This window comes from Globicephala melas, chromosome 13 (assembly GCF_963455315.2).
Source record: "Globicephala melas chromosome 13, mGloMel1.2, whole genome shotgun sequence".
NCBI classification, from domain to species: Eukaryota; Metazoa; Chordata; class Mammalia; order Artiodactyla; family Delphinidae; genus Globicephala; species Globicephala melas.
The window spans coordinates 75,138,851-75,160,537 of NC_083326.1; the positions used below are offsets into that span (position 1 = coordinate 75,138,851).

At 48.7% G+C, this 21,687-nt stretch overlaps 1 long non-coding RNA gene across 2 annotated transcripts in view; it reads left to right on the forward strand.

Annotated features, from left to right (window-relative positions):
• LOC132598388 (uncharacterized) overlaps positions 1 to 21,336 on the forward strand; it is a 47,779-nt gene extending 26,443 nt beyond the window's left edge. For both annotated transcript variants that reach the window (XR_009566510.1, XR_009566511.1), the window contains exons 2-3: positions 18,446 to 18,607; positions 20,247 to 21,336. This is a non-coding gene — a long non-coding RNA (uncharacterized lncRNA). The remainder of the gene's footprint in view (positions 1 to 18,445; positions 18,608 to 20,246) is intronic.
• Positions 21,337 to 21,687: the final 351 nt, after the last annotated feature.

A 21,687-nucleotide genomic window follows, 5' to 3' on the forward strand; every position in this document is an offset into this window, starting at 1 on the left:
TGGTGGTGCTCGGGGGTGGTGGGTGTTTTGTTGCTTAGCAACCCTTTTCTCCAGGTAACCCTTCTCTGGCTTGCCCTTGATATCTCCCAAAGGATTGCAATGTGGAAGAGGAGGTAAGCGGGGGAAAGCATTCTGTTGTCACAGAACAGTGAGCAAAATAAAAGGCAAACACACACACACACATTCACACACACATCCACATTATGCCGGTGTCTTTACAAACAGGCTTGGGGAGGGGGCAGGGAAGGCTGTGTGGGTGTAACAGACAGACAGCAACTTGCAAATGCAGTGTGTGGTCTGTGGAAATAAACACAGGGGTAACACCCCCCTACACACAAACACACACACATTTGTGTGTGCACACAAACACAATTGATAAATGCGTTTTGTTTAACAAATAAACTCACATAATGAGATTCTCAGTTTATGTAATAATACGTGTTCTATGTAATGCCCTCCCATCAAACACACATGTACACATGCATGCACACACACATGCAGCCATATACTGTGTGCAGAATCTTTACCAACAACACAATAGGTACAAATGCACTAAACACAGTGTAATGTTCAGATTATGCAAATGATAAATAATAATCGACTGTAAAATGCACACACACACACACACTTCACAGAGCTTGTATAAATCGGCCCTGGTAAAGATGACAGGTAGGTGTGTGCCTATGCGGACGTATGGAAACGTACATGTGCCGAGTATGACGTCTACGCAAATAGACATTGAGCGTAATATACATGGTCATACACACCATGTATGACTAGGTATACCCCCACACACATGCACAGAGACATGACACACAGTCCCAGCCCTTTTCTCTCTCCCTTGTCACTTCTAATCTGAACAAAACCTGCCTTTTAAAAACACTTTTAAAAAAATTTATTTATTTTATTTGTTTATTTTTGGCTATGTTGGGTCTTCGTTGCTGTGCGTGGGCTTTCTCTAGTTGTGGTGAGCAGGGGCTACTCTTCATTGCCGTGCATGGGCTTCTCATTGCGGTGTCTTCTCTTGTTGCAGTTGCAGAGCACAGGCTATGGGCACGTGGGCTTCAGTAGTTGTGGCACATGGGCTCAGTAGTTGTGGCTCTCGGCCTCTAGAGCACAGGCTCAGTAGTTGTGGCGCACGGGCTTGGTTGCTCCGCAGCATGTGGGATCTTCCCCGACCAGGGCTCGAACCCATGTCCCCTGCACTGGCAGGCGGATTCTTAACCACTGCGCCACCAGGGAAGCCCTAAAGCCTGCTTCTGTATTGTACACCATTGCATCTCTGGATCCCAGGCTCAGTGACTACCTTTATCCCTGGTTTCCCCCTTCCATTGTCCCTTCCTCCTCCACCCAGCTGCAACATTATCTTCTTTGGCCCATGTGTATCTGATAGCTAGCATGCATGACATCCGGGCTCCCCAGAAAGAGCAAAATATGGGATCAAGGGTGTTAATGCCTCATCTTGCCATAAGGAAAAAAGTACCATGCCCAGATGGTTTTACAGGTGAGTTCTACAAATATTAAGAAGCAGATGCTTCTTGTATTATATGAGTTGTTCCAGAAAAAAAAAAAAAGAAAAAAGGAAAGCTGCCCAGTTCACAACCTTGACAGTAAGTCTGGATAAGCGTACCGGAAAAGAATCAACAGTAATCTGAGAAACACACTAAACCTAAATGGTATGGAGTGTATTTCTATCTCATTGGTAAAAACAAGAAAGTTGAGAACATCAACAGCTGGTGAGCATGTGGGAGAACGAAATCCCTGATGCATGCTGGTGGGCAGTTTGAGGAGTAGTCTTCCAGTATTTTATGATGTTTAATGTTTGCATACAACATACTGCAGAAATCCAATCCTTGGCTGTTAACCCCAGAGCACCAGTCACGCAGATATATAAGAACACCTGCGTGAGGCGGTTCATTGCAGCGTTGTTAGTGTTGGCAAACAGGCAAGCTGACTGTCCTTCACTAGGTGAATGGACAGAGGAAATGAGGTGCAGGAGGGTGTGGATGATTCTGCAGCGGCCAGAAAAGCAAAGCAGAGCTACACATAGCAATATGATGGCCATAGAATATTTTATATGAAAAAGTAAGAAACAGAGTAATATGTGTAAAGCCCTATCACTTATACAAATTAAAAAAATACCAAAGTCTCTCAACAGTTGAATGGATTAATACACTGTGGTACATTCATACAGTGGAGTACTACTCAGCAAGGAAAAGGAAATGAACTGCTGATTCAGGCCACAACACGGATGAATCTCAAAAGCATTACACTAAATGAAGGAGGCCAGACACAAAAGACTACATGCAGTAGGATGGTTCCATTTATATGAAAGTTGAGCACAGTCAAACCTAATCTACAGAGGCAGAAAGAAAGCTGGGGGCAGGGGTGGTAGAGTTGACTCCAAAGAGGTACAAGTGAACTTTTTCTGGGGTGGTGAAGTGTTCTATGTCTTGATTGTGGAGGTTACACGAGTACATACATTTATTAAAATTTATCAAACTAGATAATCAAAACAAGTACCTGAATTTACTGAATGTAAATTAGTCCCACCAACGTTTATTTAAAACAATATTTTATTGTAAATAATAAAATAAAAAGTAATACTTTAGAATTTTAATGACTATGTATATATTTGTATGTCTATCTTGGTGTCTCTATCTCTCTATGTGTCTATGTATGTATGTATGTATCTATCTATTGGACATACATAAGAGTAGGTGCCTGTAGCAGGGAGGAAAAAGAAATTGTGAATGGGGAATTGGGGTAGATTGGATCATTATTCTTGATCCTCACTGCCTTCTGTTATAGAATAATTCTCCACCTTGCTATCTTCAATATGGTAGAGTGAACTTCTCTGCCCCTTGACTTTGAATTTGGTCATGTGACTTCACCAACGAAATGTTAAAAGATGTGGCACAAACAATGGCTTTGAATGCACATTTGGGTTTGCCCTCTTCTCTTGCACGTCTATGATCTGCCGTGATAAACTCACGCTCTAGGCACCTGCTGTCAACTCAGTCTGGGACCCATGGAGCAGACCTGTGCCCATCAGGAAGCCTGGAGCCAACCTGACCCAGCTGGGCTCAGCCTGGATCAGCTAAACCGCTGGATCAGTCAACCTGCAGACCCCCATGTATGAAAAAAAAATTGTAAATTTGTTGTTGGAAGCCTCTGGGATTATGAGGTTGTTTGTTATGCAGCAGTATTGCTGTAGCAGGTGACTAATACAAGAATAAAAGAAAAAGAATAATAAAATAAAAAGCAAAGGAGAGCCTTGCATGAATAAATGGTGGCAACACACCCTATGAATTGAGAACGGTCAGCTTAATTGCAACACCTGAGGTTAAGAAGAATCCAACCCACACACTCACAAACTCCCTGTATATATCTGCAGGGCACCTTCACTTCCTGGCAAAGCAACCAGGCCCAGAATCTGTCTCCGCATCCTAAACTGGGGAAGTCCTACCTCCCTTCCTACATGCTGGATTGCCTAGTCTTAGAGTCTCCAGTGGTAGGGGAGGAATTTATTTACTTACATCAGTCTGATCTCCCCCAGAAGGCTCTGCACAGCTCCTCAAAACCACTCTCCTTCACACCCCGAGGGCCTTTGCCCAGGCTGTTCCTCTTGCCTGATTTGCAGTTTCCGTGGCTGTATCCTATTCCCCCTTAAGAATCAGATCAAATAGACACCTAGGAAATGTTTGTTATAGTAGATTTCCCCACGTGCTGTACACTGTGTAAAGTACTTCACAAATATCGTCTCACTTTATCTTCCTAAGGACCTCATGAGATAGGTACTGTTGCTGTCCCCATTTTACAGATGGGAATCTGAGACCAGAGAGGTTAAGTAATTTGCCCTTGGTCATACAGCCAGCAGGCCATGGAAATCTATGAATCTGACCCCAAAGTCTAGGTTCAAAATTAAAGAACTTTGCTTCGAAATGTCTTTTAGGATTTTCCTCTTCCATTGGGTGTTTCTGTCCTAGCAAGAGGGTGGCAGGAGTCAGGGAGACTGTTCCGTGACGAAAGCCTTAATGTGCTTGAACCTGAGAACATCGCCTTGGGGAAGGGCTTTGTACCTTAAGAAATTATAAATATTTCATTTTCCCCTCTTCCCTCCCGCCTTGTCAGTCCCGAGATGGAGTTATCGACAGGAGCCTGGGTGATGGACAGATTGGCGGGGTTCTGTATTGATGAGTTAATAGATTGTTGGCTATTTTTTTCATTCTCTGAAAAAAAAGAAGTCTTGACAGCTGTTTCGCCTGTTGCGGTGGTGGTGGGTGGGAGCAGCTGCAGAAGGTGGTGGAAAGCAAGGCCTGGATCAGGGTGGTGTCCATCAGACAATCAGGTCACCTCGACCTTCAACTTTTATCCCAAATCCCACCAGCTTCCACCCTCTCCACCTCTGCCCCTGGTCCCAGGCTCCATCATCTCTTGGCCGGTCATCGCAGCATTCTTCTCACTGCCTCTTAGTCCATTCTACACCCAGCAGCCGGAGCTGTTTCAAAGCATAGGTCAGATCCCGTCACTCCTCTGTCCCAAGCCCTCAGATCACCACCATCAAAGCTGAAGCCCAGAGTCCTTCCTGTGGCCTCCAGTATTCTTGTCCCCACCCCTTACCTCTGTTCTCTTCCTCACTCTGCTCTAGCCACAGCCTCCTTGCTGTTCCTCAAACTCCCTAAGGATGGTCCTGTCCTGGGGTGTTCACACCTGCTGTTCCCTTTTGCCTGGTTTGCTCTTCCTGCAGCTGCCCACCTGACTCTCACCCTCACCTCCTTCAGATCTCTGCTCAAATCACCCCCTGCACAGCCTTCCCTGACTGCTTTGCATAAATACCCCTGTTTCTCATCCAGTTTTATGTTTCTTCATGGCACTTATAACCTCCTGACATTATTCCTAAGTTATTTATTTGTTCATTTTTTCTCTCCCTAGAATGAAAGCTCCCTGAGGGCAGGGACTTTGAATGACGTGTTCATGGATATATTTTTATTACCCGGAACAATGATGGCAGATTACAGCCTGTGGACAAAGGCAGCTTGCAGCCTGTTTTTGTACATAAAGTTTTATTGGAACACAGTCACGCCCATTCATCTCTATACTGTCTGTGGCTGCTTTTGCTCTACAGCGGCAGAGTTGAGTAGTTGTAACAGAGACGGTGGGGTGTGTGAAGCCAAAATTAATTACTATCTGGTCCTTTACAGAAAAAGTTTGCTGATTCCTGACTTAGAACACAAACTGACACACAGTAGGTGTTGAAGATTTATTTGCAGAACTAATGAATATGAGACAATCTTTTTAAGGTTAAGTAACTGAGCATTATAGCCATGTGCAATCCTTGCCTTGGGGAAATGAATCCCTCATATTATCTTCCTAAAGGACTTCCATGTCCTCCAGAACTTTCTTGGTTGCAAGTAACAGGAAATCCAATCTGATTAACTTGATCCAAAAAAAGGACATTTGTTAGCTCATGCACTGAGAAGTCGAAGGTAGACTCCTTCAGGCACAGTTGGATCCAGGGGCTCATCCTCCTAGGTTCAAGGTCACAGAGAGGGAGAGTCTCTACTTTTTCTGGGAGTGTGATCTTGGATAAGTTGATTACCTTTCAGAACCTCAGTTTTTTCTTCTGTGAAATGGGGGAATATAGTGTGTCTCCCTCATAAGGTAGCTGCAATGGTGAAGTGAGTCAAACCAATTATGGCAGGCTAAAGGAAAAAGATGTCCACGCTCTAATCCCTGCAAACCGTTAACTGATACGGCCAAAGGGACTTTGCAGATGTGATTTAGTTAACAGTTTTGAGATGGAGAGATTATCCTGGGTTATATGTGTGGGCCCAATGGAATCACCAAGGTCCTTATAAGACCGAGGCAGAAGGATCAGAGTCAGAGAAGGAGACGTGAGGATGGAAGTAGAGATCAGAGGGAGAGAGAGAGAGGAGAGAAGATGCTACACTGCTGACTTTCAAAAAGGAGGAGGGGCTACAAGCCAAGGAAAGCAGGTGGCATCTAGAAGCTGAAAGAAGTGAGGAGCGGATTCTCCCCTAGAGCTTCCAGAATGAAACCCCTTCCCTGTCAACACCTTGATTTTATTCACGAGACCCGTGTCACTCTTCTGACCTACAGAATTATAAGATAATAACTTTTGTGTTGCTTTAAGCCACGGGGTTGCGGTCCTTTATAGCAGCTCTAGGGAACTCATGCTCCAGGTAAAGCCCCTATCACAGTGCCTGGCACAGAGTAAGCCCTTGGGTAGATGGGAGTTGCTATTGTTATTGGTCAAATGTTAGCATTCTCCCCACCTTTACCATTAAGTCTCCTGTTGGATCAGCCCAGCTGTTTCAGACAACGCCCCCAGGGTAATTCCCAGTCCCTGAAACCCATCCCGGCAGATGCCAGGATTGGGGTGAGAGAGCCCCAAAGCCTCATCTAGGAGCCACAGCTGACCCGGATCTGCACGAGGTCTGAACGCTGCCTCCTGACTCCCCAGCCAGCGAGCTTTCCTTCCACCAAGCATCCCTGTCACTGCTCCCCCCTCCCTCCCACGCTGTCTCTTTTAATCCCCTCCCCACTAAGCTATTTTTAAACCACTCCCCTTCCCACTCCCTATTGATCGTCAGCCTGTTACTCCCTGAAAGCACTTTGTGGCAGGGGCCCAATAAATGAGTCAGATCTTTTGTCACCATCTGTCCCTTTGCTCATTGAGGTCAGCAGCAGGTGCCCAGGCTGGAGAAGGTATAATCTCTGGGTCCTCCAAGCAAAAGCTTTCAGGGGTTCCACTTCCTGATGGTGGAATGCATTCCCCCTTCAGTGTGCAGGAACCATCCTTCTGGCATTACAGCTGAAGGCTGGCGCCAGAAATGGCCCGTGAAGTCCTGTGTCCTCATGCTCATGGGCTGGGGGCAGCGGGCAGCTTCTGCTCAGAGGGCAGGTGTTTGAGCCTCCGCAGAGGAGGAGGCTGCTGGCAGGGGATGCCTGAAGGAGATGCAGTATATGTATTTATTTATTTAGAATTATAAATTTATTTATTTCACATTTACTCGTATGGCATTTACTTTGTACCAGGCACTATATTTTAAGTGCTCTCTACGTATTAACTTATTTAATCTTCACTGCAACATTGTGGGGTCAGTGCAGTTACAGTATCCTCTCCATTTTCACATGGGGAAGTGGAGGCACAGAAAGGTTAAGTAACTTTCCCAAGGTCACACAGCCAGTCAGGGGTGGAGCTGGAATTTGAACTCAGGCAGGATGTGCGTTTCATCACTACAATCTGTGCATCTCCATCAGTGGTAACAAAAGTTTTTCTTTTTTTCTTGAGGTGTGACTCTCATTTCTAGTTCTCCTCCTGGCGTCCTCCTCTTCCTTACTTATGATGACCCTGCCTCATCTGTCCTGGATGGGTTTCCATAAACCTCCAGTCTAGGGCCAGCTGCCGGGAACTTGCCTGGTGCTCCCCAACCTTCCCTATCATGGTCATTGTCATTTTACAACTTGCCACTGATGGGCTGATCTTCCCAGCGACCCCGGGAAGCAGGTGCTGTGATCATTACCCCATGTCTCAAATGAGGAAACCAAGGTTCAGAGTGGTGACGCTATTGCTTGCGCAAGGTCATCCAGTTAGGAAGTGGCTGAGCCAGGACTTGAATGCTGGCATTCTCGCTCTGAAGCCGGGATCTGGGCTATGGTGTCCCTCATACTCCAGGATGGCCACTGTGTTAGCTGCCTAGGGCTGCCGTAACAAAGTACCACAAACTGGGTGGCTTCGAAAAACAAAAATGTATCGTCTCACAGTTCTGGAGGCTGGCAGCCCCAAATCCAGGTGTTGGCAGGCTTCTGTTCCCTCTGAAACCTGTAGAGGAGAATCTTCCTTCTCTATTCCAGCTTCTGGTGGCTGCCAGCAATCTCTGGCATCCCCCAGCTTGTAGAAGCATCGCTGACGTCATCTGTGTTCACATGACATTCTTCTGCGTGGGTCTGTCTCTCTGTCCAAATTTCCAGTCATCCTGGATTAGGGGCCACCCTAATGACCTCATCTTAACTTGAATACCTCTGTAAAGATCCTATTTCCTAGTAAGGTCACAGTCGGAGGTAAGGGTTAGGGCTTCCATATATCTTTTTGGGGGGGACATACTTCAATCTGTATCGGCGACATTGTCATGAGATGCTTGGGGGGGGGGGAGGAGGTTTGCTGAGCACCCTGTATCCCAGGATCTCTCCTTCCTAGGAAAGCGATCAATGGAGTCCTAACAACTGGGTTTTTGTACTCTTTTGTCTGACAGCTTATCTTTCATTGTGCTGTGTGCCCTGTGTTTTACATAGAGACTGTAAGCTCTGTGAGGGCAGGGCTTGTGCCCCCTTAATGCCTAGCACAGTGCCTGGCATTTAGCACGCCCTCATAAACACTTGAATGAAGGAAGGAATAAGTTAATGAAGGGCCACTTCCCAACCCCAGTGAGCACAGAGTTCCAGTACTTCAGCTCTCCCAGGGCCAAAAGGTAAATTGACTTGTCAGGAGTCCTGAACCCGCAACTGAGCTATTCACTTTTCAGCATCGTAGGGACCCCTACCCAGCTGTTAGTGCAGCAATGCTGAAACTATTAAACATCATTACGGATTGGATTTTAATCTCCTGTAAATAGTCCTGCCATTCTAGTGTCATGGGAAGCAGTTAGGACTCCCTCTCTTCCTTCTTTCTTTCCTTCGTCCAGATACAGAGACTTTCTGATCTCCCCAACTGAGTTAGGGGTGGGGACTGATGCCCAAGGGAATTTACTAGTTCTGGCTAGGCATGTCCTCACCTACCCACCCACCCACCCATCTAGTCACTGGGAAGGAGTCCAGGAAAGGGGCTAGAGGGTCTTGTGAGGGTGAGGGTCTACTGGAAGGAGCTGGAGACACCCTTTGCGATGAAGATGAAGCTTCTAAATCAGGGGTTCTTAGGGATCCATGCCAGGGCTTTGGACGGGCACAATGTCCCCTGTAACACTCTGGGTGGGTGTGCAGTGTGTAGATCTCTCCAGCACTGCTGTGATGGCCTCAGACCAAGCCCCCATCACCTTGTCCCTTCCAACGGACCTCACCTTCCTCTCCTCCCCTCCAATCTCCTCTCCACACAGCCACCAGGCACAGTTCCCACCCACAGAAGCCAAATGTTGGCAGAGGGGGAAACGGAGGCAGAGAGTAATTCCATATGTTAGAACAGAGTCCGGAATGCTTGGAGGAGTCAGGATAAATGGTACCATTTCCCTCTTCTTGTTCTCTTTTATCCAAGCTCCTCTCTGCAAAGGCCCCACCCCAGAAAGGGATTCCTTCCCCTGCTACCCCTGCTGATCAAGGAGGGGCAGGGGATTCTGCGGGGCTGGGGCTGAGAAACAGCAGATCGGGACCTTGAATGGTAGGGACTCTAATGTAGGGGAGTAGGCAAGCCCCTTGGCCATGAATTCAGGAGGTTCAATCTCAACCTTCCCTCTGATTAGCTGGTGACCTTGGCCTTTCCTCTCGCTGACACTCAGTTTCCCTGTCTGCCAATAGGGAGGCTGATAACACGCCCTGGAAGGTGGAGGTGGGGGAGTTACTGTTCAGCGCCCCCCTCCTTTCTCCCCACAGATATCCCTGCAAGAAAAAAGCAGGACCACTTTTTTTTTAAATTGCGATTTTATTTTATTTTTTTGGCTTGCAGGATCTTAGTTCCCAGATCAGGGATCGAACCCGTGTCCCCTGCAGTGGAAGCTCAGAGTCCTAACTACTGGACCGCCAGAGAAGTCCCTAAAAGTGGACCTTTAGAACCTGAATCTTGGAACACGTGTGTTGAGGGCTTTTGCTCATTCACTTACGTTACGTTTGTGGGATTCACCCATGTTGTCCTGCATAGCTGCGGATTGTTTTTTTTCCCTCATTGTTGTGTAATATTCCATTGTATGAATGAGCCATATTTGATTTATCTATTCTACTGTTGATGGGTATTTGGGTAGTTTCTAGTGTTGGGCTATTCGTCTATCCTGGACCACCTTGTCTTCCTACCCACATGTCATCTCACCCCATCCCCCTATCTTCCCCAGAGACAGAGCTTGGCCAATTTGCCAATCAACAGTTATCATTGGCCAGAGCTGAGGAATGGTGCCCCCTTCAGGCGGGGCTGTGCTCTGCACTGGCTGTGGTCTCCTCCGCTGCCTGCTGATTCACACTCTCCAACCAGTCTCACTAATCTACTGGCATCTGAGATGGCAAGGGGTCTCTGATCCCTGGTGGGGGCAGCCAGTTGGAGGGAGCCATCCCCCAAGTCCCAGGCCCCTGGGTGTCCCCTAGGGTGCCCAGCTCAGAGCCCAGCCCGAGGAAGGCAGGTGCCCGTGGGGTCCATGGAGTTGGCTCACACGGACCCTCCCCAAGGCTTATCACTTCCAACGTGGGTGCCCAGGGAGGAGGAAGAGAGGGGAGTGGGTGGGTTGAAACAACAGAAAAGTGTGTGTGTTGGTGGGGGGGAGAAAGCAGAGCTCTGTAATTATAGAGGAAGAGGCAGTGCTAAAATGATAATGGGCGCGTTTTGACCCAGGCTAACCAGTCCCGGAGCTGTGAAGTAACTCTGAGACGCGTGATGGAGGGCAAGGGGCTGCTGCCCAGGCTGCAGCTGAAACAGCGCTTTCACAAACAAGACGTAAATTGGATGCAAACATCTAATTAACCTTCTCCCTCGGTTCCCTCTCCGCGGAGGGGGAGGCAGCCCTCCCAGGGCTCCCTGCCTTCCCTCAGGGGCTGGATTTGGGGGAAGAGGAGGGGAGGTGAGAGAGGGAGAGAGGAGGCCAAGCTTTTTTTTTTTTTTTAACCAGCTCCCCTCCTGGCTGAGCTAAGCCTCCAGCAGGGTTGGTTTTCTCAGTGGCCTCAGGCTTGATCTGAGATCTGCATTCCTGTTTAATCGGCCCCAATCAGCAGGGCCAGGTATGTGGCCCTGTAATCAGGGAAAACGGAGAATTTGGTTTTTCTTTTCTGTCTTTGGTGGGGATGAGGTGCTGCAGAGACTGCTTCCTGTGGGAATTCTCTAGGCTTTGAGTCCTCAGAACGCTGAGTATGGGAGTCATCTGATGTAGTAGCTGTAAGAGCGTGCATCTGGAGCTTCCCCAAACTCCACCCCTGATAGCTGTGTGACCCTGGGCACCGTGACTCATCTGTCTGCACTTCATTCATTCACTCAACAAATATTTACTGAGCTCCCACTGTGAGCCAGGCTTTGCTCTAGGTGCTGGGTGAACAGAGGTGAACAAAACAGATAAAAGACAAAAACCAAACCAAACCAAACCAAAAAAATTGTCTTCCTGGGGCTTTGAAGCGTGTGTGGGTGGTAGGCTGGAAGACAGGCAATGAAGGGTGAGCTGGCATGTGTCTGAGAGCATGAACTGCCTGGGTTCCAGCCTTAGTTCTTCCACTTACTAGCTGTGTGACCCTGCCTACGTCGTTCAGTCTCTCTGTGATCAGTTTCATTTCTTTTTCTTTAATTTGAAAATATTGACATATAGGAATCTTGAAAAAATAGTGCAAAACTCCTGTATAACCTTAAGTGTTAACATTTTCCTGCTCTCTCTCTGTCTCTGTCTCTAGTTTTTTCTAAACCTTTTTGAGAGTGAGTTACAGACATGTAATTCACATACATACCTCTTTACCCCTAAGTGCTTCCATGTCGGTTTCCTAAAAACAAAGATATTCTCTTATATAACCACAGTACAACAGTCAAGATCAGGAAATAAACATTGATATAATATTATTATCTAATCGAGATCTTATTTAGAGCTCCCCACTTATCCTGATAACATCCTTCACAGCAAAAGAAATTCTGGGAGCATGCATTGCATTCAGTGTCATATCTTTTCAGCTTCGTTTAATCTGGAATCAGTTCTTCAGTCTTTGGGTTTCAAGACATTGACGCTATTGAGACATCAGATGTTAAGGTCCAGATGTAAGATCTGTAAGATGTCCCTCAACTTGAGTGTATCTGATGTTGCCTTATGGCCGATATTCTATAAGGTGATGCTGTGTTCTTCTTAGTACGTTGTATCAGGAGGCACAAGATGCTGATTTGTTCCATTACTGGGGATGTTAACTTTGGCCACCTGCTTTGGGTGGTGTCTGCCGAGTTTTCCCACTGGAGACTTGCTATGTTCCCTCTGTAATAAGAAAGAACATTGTGGGGAGATGCTTTAAGACGATGTGAATAGCTAGTTACTCTTCAGACTTTGGGTGATTGGTTTTAGCATTGTTTGGTGATTCTTGCCTGAATCAATTATGATGGTGATATTTCCCAACTGTAAAGAAGAGAATTCCTTAATCATTTATTTACTTACTATGCTCAGCATGGGCTCATGGACTCTTATGTTATTAAATGAGCAATAATCCTTTACTATTACTGTTTATTCGGATGCTCAAACGTCCTAGATTTGGCCAATGGGAGCCCTTCAAGCTGGCTCCTGTGCTCTTTGATGGGTCCCCCTCGTTCTTTGAACACTTCCTTACTGTCTTGCACAGGAAGGTATTTCAGACTCACTTTGTGCTTTCCCTGCCCCAGATCTGGAATTAGTCATTTGTCCAAGGGGCCCTGGTTCCTTTTAGTGGGGAATGGTATGTAGACGCCATGGTCGGGACTCCAGGTGTGCTCACTGCTACTGGGGTGCCACTGCATGTAGGCTCTTCCAGCACACCTAGCTGGGTGCCACAGTTTCTCCATCTGTTAAATAGGGAACAATCATCCTTACCTCCTAGCTTGTATGAGAATTAAATGAGCCAGTGCCTGAAATGTGCTTAGAACCATGCCTGGCCCATGGATAAGTATTAAATAAATAAGAAATACACATATTGTTTTAGATAGTGATAAATACTCCTGAGAAAACGCAACTGTGGAAGTGTTCCAATATTATTGATATATAGGATAATCAAGGAATGCCTCACTCAGAAGATGACATTTGAGTGCAGACCTGAGGAGGTGAAGGGAAGCAGGCAGGAGAAACAGCCAATGCAAAGGCCCTGAGACAGGGACATACCTGGCCTGAAAGTAGATGCCAGCTCCCCAGACTCCAGGAAAGCCAAATTTCTAAGCAGAGGCACCATTTTTTGAGACGGGAGGGTAGTCTGTGGGGGGATTTGAAACCTAGAACCTGGCATGGGAACCTCCAGGGACATAGTTATCATGGATCAAAGGCGCACTCTGTGCCTCAGACTGGGCTAAGCATTTCCCATGGATTATCTCACGTAGTCCCATAACACCCTTAGGAGCTAAGCAATATTATTACCCCATTTTACAGTCGAGAAGTTTGAGGCTTAGGCTGGATGATTAACTTGGCCAGGATGCAGCTAGTAAGCAGGGACAGAGCAGAATTGGAAGCCAGTTTATCTGACTCCAGACTTTGCCAGAAATGGCAAAGAGGTGTGAGCTGCTTTCCCATCTCTGCTCTGGTACTAAGACTACTGGCGACGTGGGCCTCAGTCTCCCCGTTTCCCCAAACGGCAGTACCTCATGCCCTGGGTAGTGCTGGCTGGACTCAAATGAAACTAGAAGGCGAGGTGTGCAGGGCGGGGGCAGCTCCTTCCCGGACTCAGCGTTGGGCTTCTCCGCATCGCTTCCCTGCGGCTGCCCCTCCCCCCACGGCCCTTCCGACGGCGCCCCCCTTCCTCTTTTTCACCCCATCTTCCCCAGGGGCAGCCAGCCAGCAAAAAGAGTCCCTCGGCAGCAATGATGAAGATGGATGTGTGATTGATTCAGCCCCCCTTCCCTCTGCCCTTCTGGTAGAAAATTAAAAGACCATTTGTTAAGGGGCGAAAGTCCTCAGGTGCATCCTGAGGCCGGACAATTTGTCTCTGTGAAAAGGATGCTATTATGAGAGAGGCTGGATGCAGGCGGAGGGCGGGCCGGAGGGGCGGCTGGGGAGGGGGGAGGCCCTGAGGAGTGAAGGGGCTCGGGCAGGGGTGGGAGGAGGCCCAGACAATGCGGGGGGGGGAAATAATAAATACATCGGAGCGTGCCAGCCGCGGGGCTCCTGGCTAGAGAAGCGTGGGGGGAGGGGGCCTGCTCGGGGCTGGGCGGACTCATGTGCTCGGGCCTCCGAAGCCAATTCCTTTTTCATGACCCTTGTCCGGTACCAGAAGGGTGTCACCCGGGAGCTCTGCCTCCCTCCATTAAGGAGGGTTTGTAAATGACCCTCTTTAAGGAGCGAGTTTCTCTTTATAGACCCCGGTGCGGAGAGGGGAAGGAGGAGGAGGGCCCTGAGTGACCCCCCCCCTCCCGCCCTCTTGGGGGTCATTAAGTGATTAGAAGGAAGGGGCCAGTTCTCCAGCCGCCATTCAGGTGAGGGGATGCATTTATCACGAGCGCTGTTATTTATTGTTTTTTTAAAAGGTTGCATTAGGCTCCCCCTGCTGTCTCCTGGCTCCCTTTGTGTGGTCACCTTCCTTCTGGGGCTGCCTCCCTGAGGATCCCCAAGGCAAGGTTCCCTACCACCCACCCTGAGCCCGCACCCCATCCTCTCTCAGTGTCGCTGTCCACCCCACAACATGCCTGCCCTACGCCTCTCTCGATGGCCCCCTGCCCTCCTGGAGGCCACTCGCTGCCCTCCGTCAGCCCCATGTGCAGGATAAGAGGCAACATCACGATGAGGACCTTGCCGCACCAGCCTGGCCCCGGCCCCCTCTCTCGACACAGGATATCTGTCAACTTCTTCATCCTCTCCACCAGCATTGGAATTTTTTTTTTTTTGCGGTACGCGGGCCTCTCACTGTTGTGGCCTCTCCCGTTGCGGAGCACAGGCTCCGGACGCGCAGGCTCAGCGGCCATGGCTCACGGGCCCAGCCGCTCCACGGCATCGGCATCGGCAGACGGACTCCCAACCACTGCGCCACCAGGGAAGCCCAAGCATTGGAATTTTTTGAGGGCAGCAGCTACATGGCTCTATCTCAGATGCCCAGCACAGTGCCTGGCACAGAGTAGACTCCCAGGGAAAGTGTGCTTGCAAGTGCCCCACAGGAGATCTCACTTGCCTCCTCTGGGAATCGGAAAACATTTGTCCCATTGGACAGATGGGAAAACTGAGGCTCAGGGTTGCTACAGAGTTGTGTAGACTATGGGGGCAGAGGTGGGACTTGAAGCTGGCTCTTGGCACTCATGAGAGGGAAAAAGACATTTGAAGGAAAGGAGGTCTGTCCAGCCCTCTGATTCTAGAAAACTCTTTGCTTTTGGAAGAAGAAATCTGCAGCCAGCCAGGGCCAGAGGAACTAACTTCTCCATTTTCTCATCCGTGATCGTTGAAACATACTAACTTGAAAGTTTCTCTCCTCTGGTTAAAACCCAGCTCCCCGCATGGCCCACAGGACTGGCTGTCTGACGGCTGTGGCCCTACAGATCTTACTTCCTGTCACTCTCCCTTCTTTCTGTTCCTCCAAGTGGCAAGCTCTTTCAGTTCCTGGGCCTTTGCTCAGGCTGACCTCCTTGCCTGGAAAGCTCTTCTCACTCTCTTTGTCCAACCTGTGTTTCCCAACTTTGCATATTAGAATCCCCTGGTCAAGTTTCTAAAGCTCACCAGCCCTTGAACCCCACACCAGACCAACTGAATCAGATTCTCTGGGGTGGCACCTGGGTGTGGGTCATTTTAAAATCACTGTAGGTGATTCTGAAGCTGTGGGAGGGTTGAGAAGCTCTGAGCCAGCCAGTTCCTACTCCCGTGTCCGATCTGCGCCCCCAAAGCCAGCCCAGGTCACCTTGCATTGTCTCCCGGCCTGTTCAGACTCCTCTCTTCATTTCTTTGTAACCACACTCTTATTTGCACGAGTATTTGATTTACACGTGCGTGCCTGCGGCATTCGCCTATGAAAGGGCAGGGACTCGTCTGTTCGGTTAGAAGCTGTATCCTCGGTGCCCGGCACACCGCGTAGTAGGTGCTCATCAAGGTTTTGGTGAATGAAGGAGTAAACCCTGAAAGAATGCACGACCTTGAAACAAAACCTTGGAACAGGATCAAAAAGGGGCTTTTATGTGCTTCACTGATGCGCCCTTTTGCTGCTCAGGGGCTGAGGCATGGGTGGGGTGATGAGATGCCCAAATACTACCTTGCTTCGAAGCCTTTTCCAAGTGTCCCTCCTGACCTCTCCCACCTCGCCTCCTTGCACCCCTCTGCTCCGTGCAGCTCCCTTGCCTTCCCATCCCTCTGGCCTGTTCCTGTCATCATTCGCACCCCCAGGCCTCTGCCCTCGCCACTCCCATCTCTGGGGTGCCCTCTCCAGTTCTCTCTGCCAGGGGGTGGGGCTGGGGGCCAACCCCCAGGGCCAAGAAAAGAACCTTCTATACAGTAGGCATTCCATGCCTTTCTGCTGCATAAACCAATAGGAGTTGGATTCGAATCTTGAAGGAAAGAACGGGTGAGGTGTGTACAGTGTGAAAAAGCATTTTCAATCTTGTCGTGTAATTTTATAACGTTATTTTATATTTGGAAAGCAGAGGAGAAAAACGTAAGCAGCATAGTGGAAAAATGAAAATCACTGGCACTGGAGTCAGGCTGCATGAGTTCAAATCCCAGTTCTTCTTCCATCTATGTGCTGTGTTACTACAGGCAAGGAATCTCTCTGTGCCCCAGGCTTCTCATCATAAAACTGTGGTCTCTGCCTTACGGGGTTATTATGATTATACAATAGTACAGATATTATATATAATATTAAGTAATGGTACTTGTATACTATATACAATACATTGCAATTATTATATGATCATTGTTCAATGAATGGTTATAAAGCCCTTGGAATGGTGCCTGGCACGTACGAGTACTCAGTAACTATTATCTGCATTTTAAAAATCATTTGTAATGTAAACTAATGCTCAGTGGCATCTTCGGAGCTTCCAGGGAGGACTCCTGCCTTTTATGACTCGGAGATCCTCACACCTGGGTGGGGCATCCTGGTGTCGCGGGAGATGGGGACTCGATCCTGATTCCTCCTTTAGTTTTATCAAAAGGGGTGTGGCTGACAGAAGGGCTTCATCACAGCCCCTCATTGAGAATCTGAACTCCATCACACCCCAGGCTGCTCCCCCGACCTCCTGGCCAGCTTGGGTGGGGGTGTGGGGAGGAGGGTGAACAAGGGGCTGATGAAGGGTCCACCCGTCCTCAGAGAAAATAAGGAGATTCAGGACCAAGGAGAGAGCTTTGCACAAAGCTAAATGTATTCAGGACAAAGCATCATCTCTTATTCTGTCCTTCCTACTTTTTTGTGGTGTCAGAATGTCCTTTCTATTATAGTTATGATGATCAGAGCCAGTAGGGTTTTTTTTGGGGGGGGGAACATTTTCAGTCTTGGTGAGATGAAGGGTTGACAATTTTATAATGGTCCCCCATTTTTTTGGGGGGGGGAAGAATTTACTAACCTGTAAAATCCATGTGAATCAATGATAACATGACTCATTTATTCAACTTAGTCCATCACAACATCACAGTGATCTTATAAACACAGAAATCACACCATGTCATTAACCTGCCTAAAGCTTTCCTATCTCCTTTAAACTAAAACCCAATTTGTGACCCTGATTGTGACCCTACATAACCTTGGCCTTTGTCTAACTCTTGTCTTTCCCTGGCTCTGACTGCTCCACCCTCTATTCATCAAAGGCACCAAGTACATCCTACCTCAGGGCCTTTGCACTTGCTGTTTGTCCTTCTGCCTGGGATGCTTCATGATTCCTCCTTTCACTTTATTCAGGTCTCAGCTTCAACATGTCCTCACGGAGGATTCTGCTAACCGCTCTGTAGAGAGTAGTCCATTCTCCTGATATGAGCTCCTGCCCACATCACCCTGTTTGTTTCCTTCCAACAGTTAGAATTATCTGAATTCACCAAATGCATTTGTTTACTTGCTTACTGTCTGTATCCCACGAAAATGTCAGCTGCCTGTCTTGTTCACCATGTTTTGTTGGGTTTCTGAGCACCCAGAGCTGATAGCACGGGGTTGGGGATGTAATAGTTGCTCAAGACATTGTTTATTGATTGATTCCTGCCGGGAGACATGATTGGAAAGTCCCAGGTTGGCTTAGCCAAGGGTCCCTCTTCTGAAACTACTCCAGAGGGGAGGCAGAAAGGAACAGGGTGGTGTGTTCAACCCAAATGAGCTCCTCCGCTCAATGCATTGTCAGACATAGATGGGCACTTCCTCAGTGCCAGCCTCTGGGCGGGCACCAGGGTATCCTTGTGAACAAGACAAGTGGCCAGTTGGAGCAGGATGGAGGGCTGGGCAGGTTGGTCTTAAGCTCCTTTGCTCTCAGATCCATTCCCCGCCCCCCGCCCCCCTGCTCGATTCTGTTCCACAGGGGAGTTGATGCCTCTGGGCTCCTGGCCAGCTGGCTTTGGCCAGTGGGAGGCACCGTCAGGGGATTGGAGGGCAGGAGGAAGGGAGAAGCCAGGCTATTTCTCTGTCTCTCTCTCTTCTCTGACAGCAGTTGCATCTCCTCTGTGGCTCCAGCTCCTTCTGGAAAGCCTCTGGCTGTGGCTTTAGTTTCTTCTGAGGATCCCCACTGCCCGGGCTCTGATGCTGCCACCCTCTTCTTCTGTCCTTCCTGATTAGGACGGAGGCAACTTCCTGCTCTCACTCATCTCCGGTATGTCCTCACTGTCTCCCATGGGCTCTCAACACCCTCATCACCAGAGTAACCGATTCCCTGTATCATCCCCTCTGCTGTGAACACTTCTGACGTCCTTGCTGGACCCTGACGGATACTCAAGGGGGCTATGGGAGTCCCAGGGAGGGACATCTCCCATAGCTGGTGGGACTTGAAGCAGCTTCACAGATGAACTTATACCTAAGTTGAGGGCTGCTGAACCTTTGCTGTCAAGGTTTCCTATTTAGATCTTTCCTGGGCTTGGTCCTGTCACAACACTTAGCCATCCCTTCTGTCAGCATTCCTCAACCTTGACACTGTGGATCCTTCTTTGTTTGGGGGGTGTCCTGTGCAGTGTGGGATGTTTAGCAGAATCTCTGGTCTCCACCCACTAGATATGCCAGCGTCCCCCACCCCCTAGCTGTAACAACCTCAAATGTCTCCAGACATTGCCAGATGTCCCCTGCAGCCAGATTGCCCTGGTTGAGACTCCCTTCCTGATGTCTACGAAAAACATCTAGCCCACTGCGTCTCAATCCTGGCTATGCCCAAGAGTCACCCAAAAAAGGGCAACTTTAAACATACTGATGGCCAAGTCCCACCCCAAAGTGACTGAATCAGAATATCTGGAGAGGAAACCTGGGCCCTGGGGTGTCTTGAAATTTCCAAGGTGATTCGGATCCTTGGTCAAGGTTGAGAGCCACTGGGCTCACCCAGCGAGATGGCACTTCTCCCTCGATTATTTCCTGATTCACAGAGAAGGAAACCGAGGCTCAGACAGTCCAAGTGTTGCCATGCAAGTCTCCCACCAGGTGACGGGAGCAGCACAGACCAGCCATTGCCGAAAGGCTCTTGTTAAACCAAATATCAGATCTGAAGAAAAAAATCCACGCCCTCTAAGCAGACACATAAACTCACACCAAACAAAACAGCAACCTCTGCTTGGCAAGTGGTGCCGGCCCTTTCTTAATACAGATGACGAAGACCCCCAGGGGTGTTTTCTTCCCCTCGGCAAGGTCTCCATTTCCCAAACCCATTTCATGCTCCGGAACAGCATCTGTGTCCTGCTTTCTCTCCTGGGACAATCGCAGAGTGCCAATGGATGGGAGGTGTTGCCAGCCCACACATCTGTGATGGTGACGACGTGGGGATGGCCGCAGGTCCCACCTCCTCCGGTCCCGTCATCAGCCGGCCAGACACCTCTGGGCGGGGAGTCACGCTCAGCACTTCCTCCCAGCGGGCTGAAGGCAGGGCTTCTCAGTGGAGCTGGATGTTTCCCAGCTGAGGTCAAATGTTATTGTTTCTTTATGTTCAGCATTTTCATTTTCTCAGGGCACAGAAGTTCTGTCCCGTGAACCTAAATCTGTTAATAGGGTTATTTTTGCTTCTTTCCATGGTTTCTCATCGCTCACTTCTTCTGAAAGTCTTCCTGAGCCATGTTAGGTCTTGCCAGCAAACTCTGGCCCCTGGGCCAGCCACCTGTTTTAGTAAATAAAGTTTTATTGGCACACAGCCACGCCCACTTGTTTACATACTGCATAGGACTGCTTTTGAGCCACAACAGTAGAGTTGAGGACTGTACTTGCAACAGAGACTGTATGGCCCACAAAGCCTTAAATTATGATTTGTTCCTTTACAGGAAAGCTTTACAGACCCTGTTTTAAGATGGTGACTTGGGGTGCAGAGAAGATTTTCTCCCAGGAATCCTGACTATTGGTCCCAACTCCACCAGCTCACTGAGAGCCTGGGCAAGTCATGCTCACTCTCCGAGCCTCCGTTTGCCTGTTTGTGAATGAAGACGATTTATTCTTCTTAGCTTCATCTCCAAATTGTATCCCAAATCAAACATTTCTCTCCATCCCTGCTGCCACTGCCCTGGTCTGGGCGATGGTCTTCCCTTACTTGTACTAGAGTATCAGCCGTCTCATTGGCCTCCCGGCTCCCACTCCTGGTCCCACACACACTGCCGGAGGGATCTTTGTAAATTATCAGTCAGACCACATCACTCCCAGCTCAGACCCTCCACATCCTACCTTCCTCCCATGGCTCTCAAGGCCTCGCTAGTTGACACCCCGCTGCCTCCCTACCCTTGTCTCCTACCACGCCCCGGCTCACTATGTGCCAGCCATCCTGGTCCCTGAGCTGTCACTCAAACTCACGAGCTCACTCTTACCCCAGGACCTTCGCACTTGCTGTTCTCTCTACCTGGATGGCTCTTCCTCCATCCACATGACTTGTACCCTCCTTTCATGCAGATCTCTGCTCACATGTTGCCTGCCTCCTTACAAAGACCTTTCCCAATCACCTTCTAAAGTACTTACATTATTTAGTTATTTGTTTATTGCCTGTCTCCCCCAACTAGATTGTAAACTCCATGAGGGCAGGGACTACATCTGTCTAGGAAGGTCGTCATCAAATCCTCAGGTTGGAGAATGGTGCCTAAGTCTGTATGTGCTCAAGAAATACTTGTGGGGGGCTTCCCTGATGGTGCAGTTGTTGAGAATCCACCTGCCAATGCAGGGGACACGAGTTCGAGCCCTGGTCCGGGAAGATCCCACATTCTGCGGAGCAACTAAACCCCGTGCGCTACAACTACTGAACCTGTGCTCTAGAGCCTGCGAGCCACAACTACTGAGCCCTCGTGCCACAACGACTGAGCCTGTGCCTAGAGCCCATGCTCCGCAACAAGAGAGGCCACCGCAGCAAGAAGCCTGCCCACCGCAACAGAGTAGCCCCCGCTCGTGGCAACTAGAGAAAGTCTGTGCGCAGCAGCAAAGACCCAACACAGCCAAAAATAAATAAATAAATTAAAAAAAGAAATACTTGTGGAAATGAGTGAATGAATAAATGAATACTTATCTTGCAAATGTTGTTTAGATAAAACATGTAAAATATTTAGCACCCTCCCTGGCACATAGCAGATATTCACTGGACGGTAACTCTTATTAGTAGTAATAGTTGTCAGGGAGTCAGAAATTTTGTCCAGCCCGCTGCTGCAGCTCCTTGGTGGCCCCCTTCCCTCCCTTCTCCTCATTTACAGACCGAGCAGGCCCGGAGGATTTTTAGGTCCTCCTTTGCTT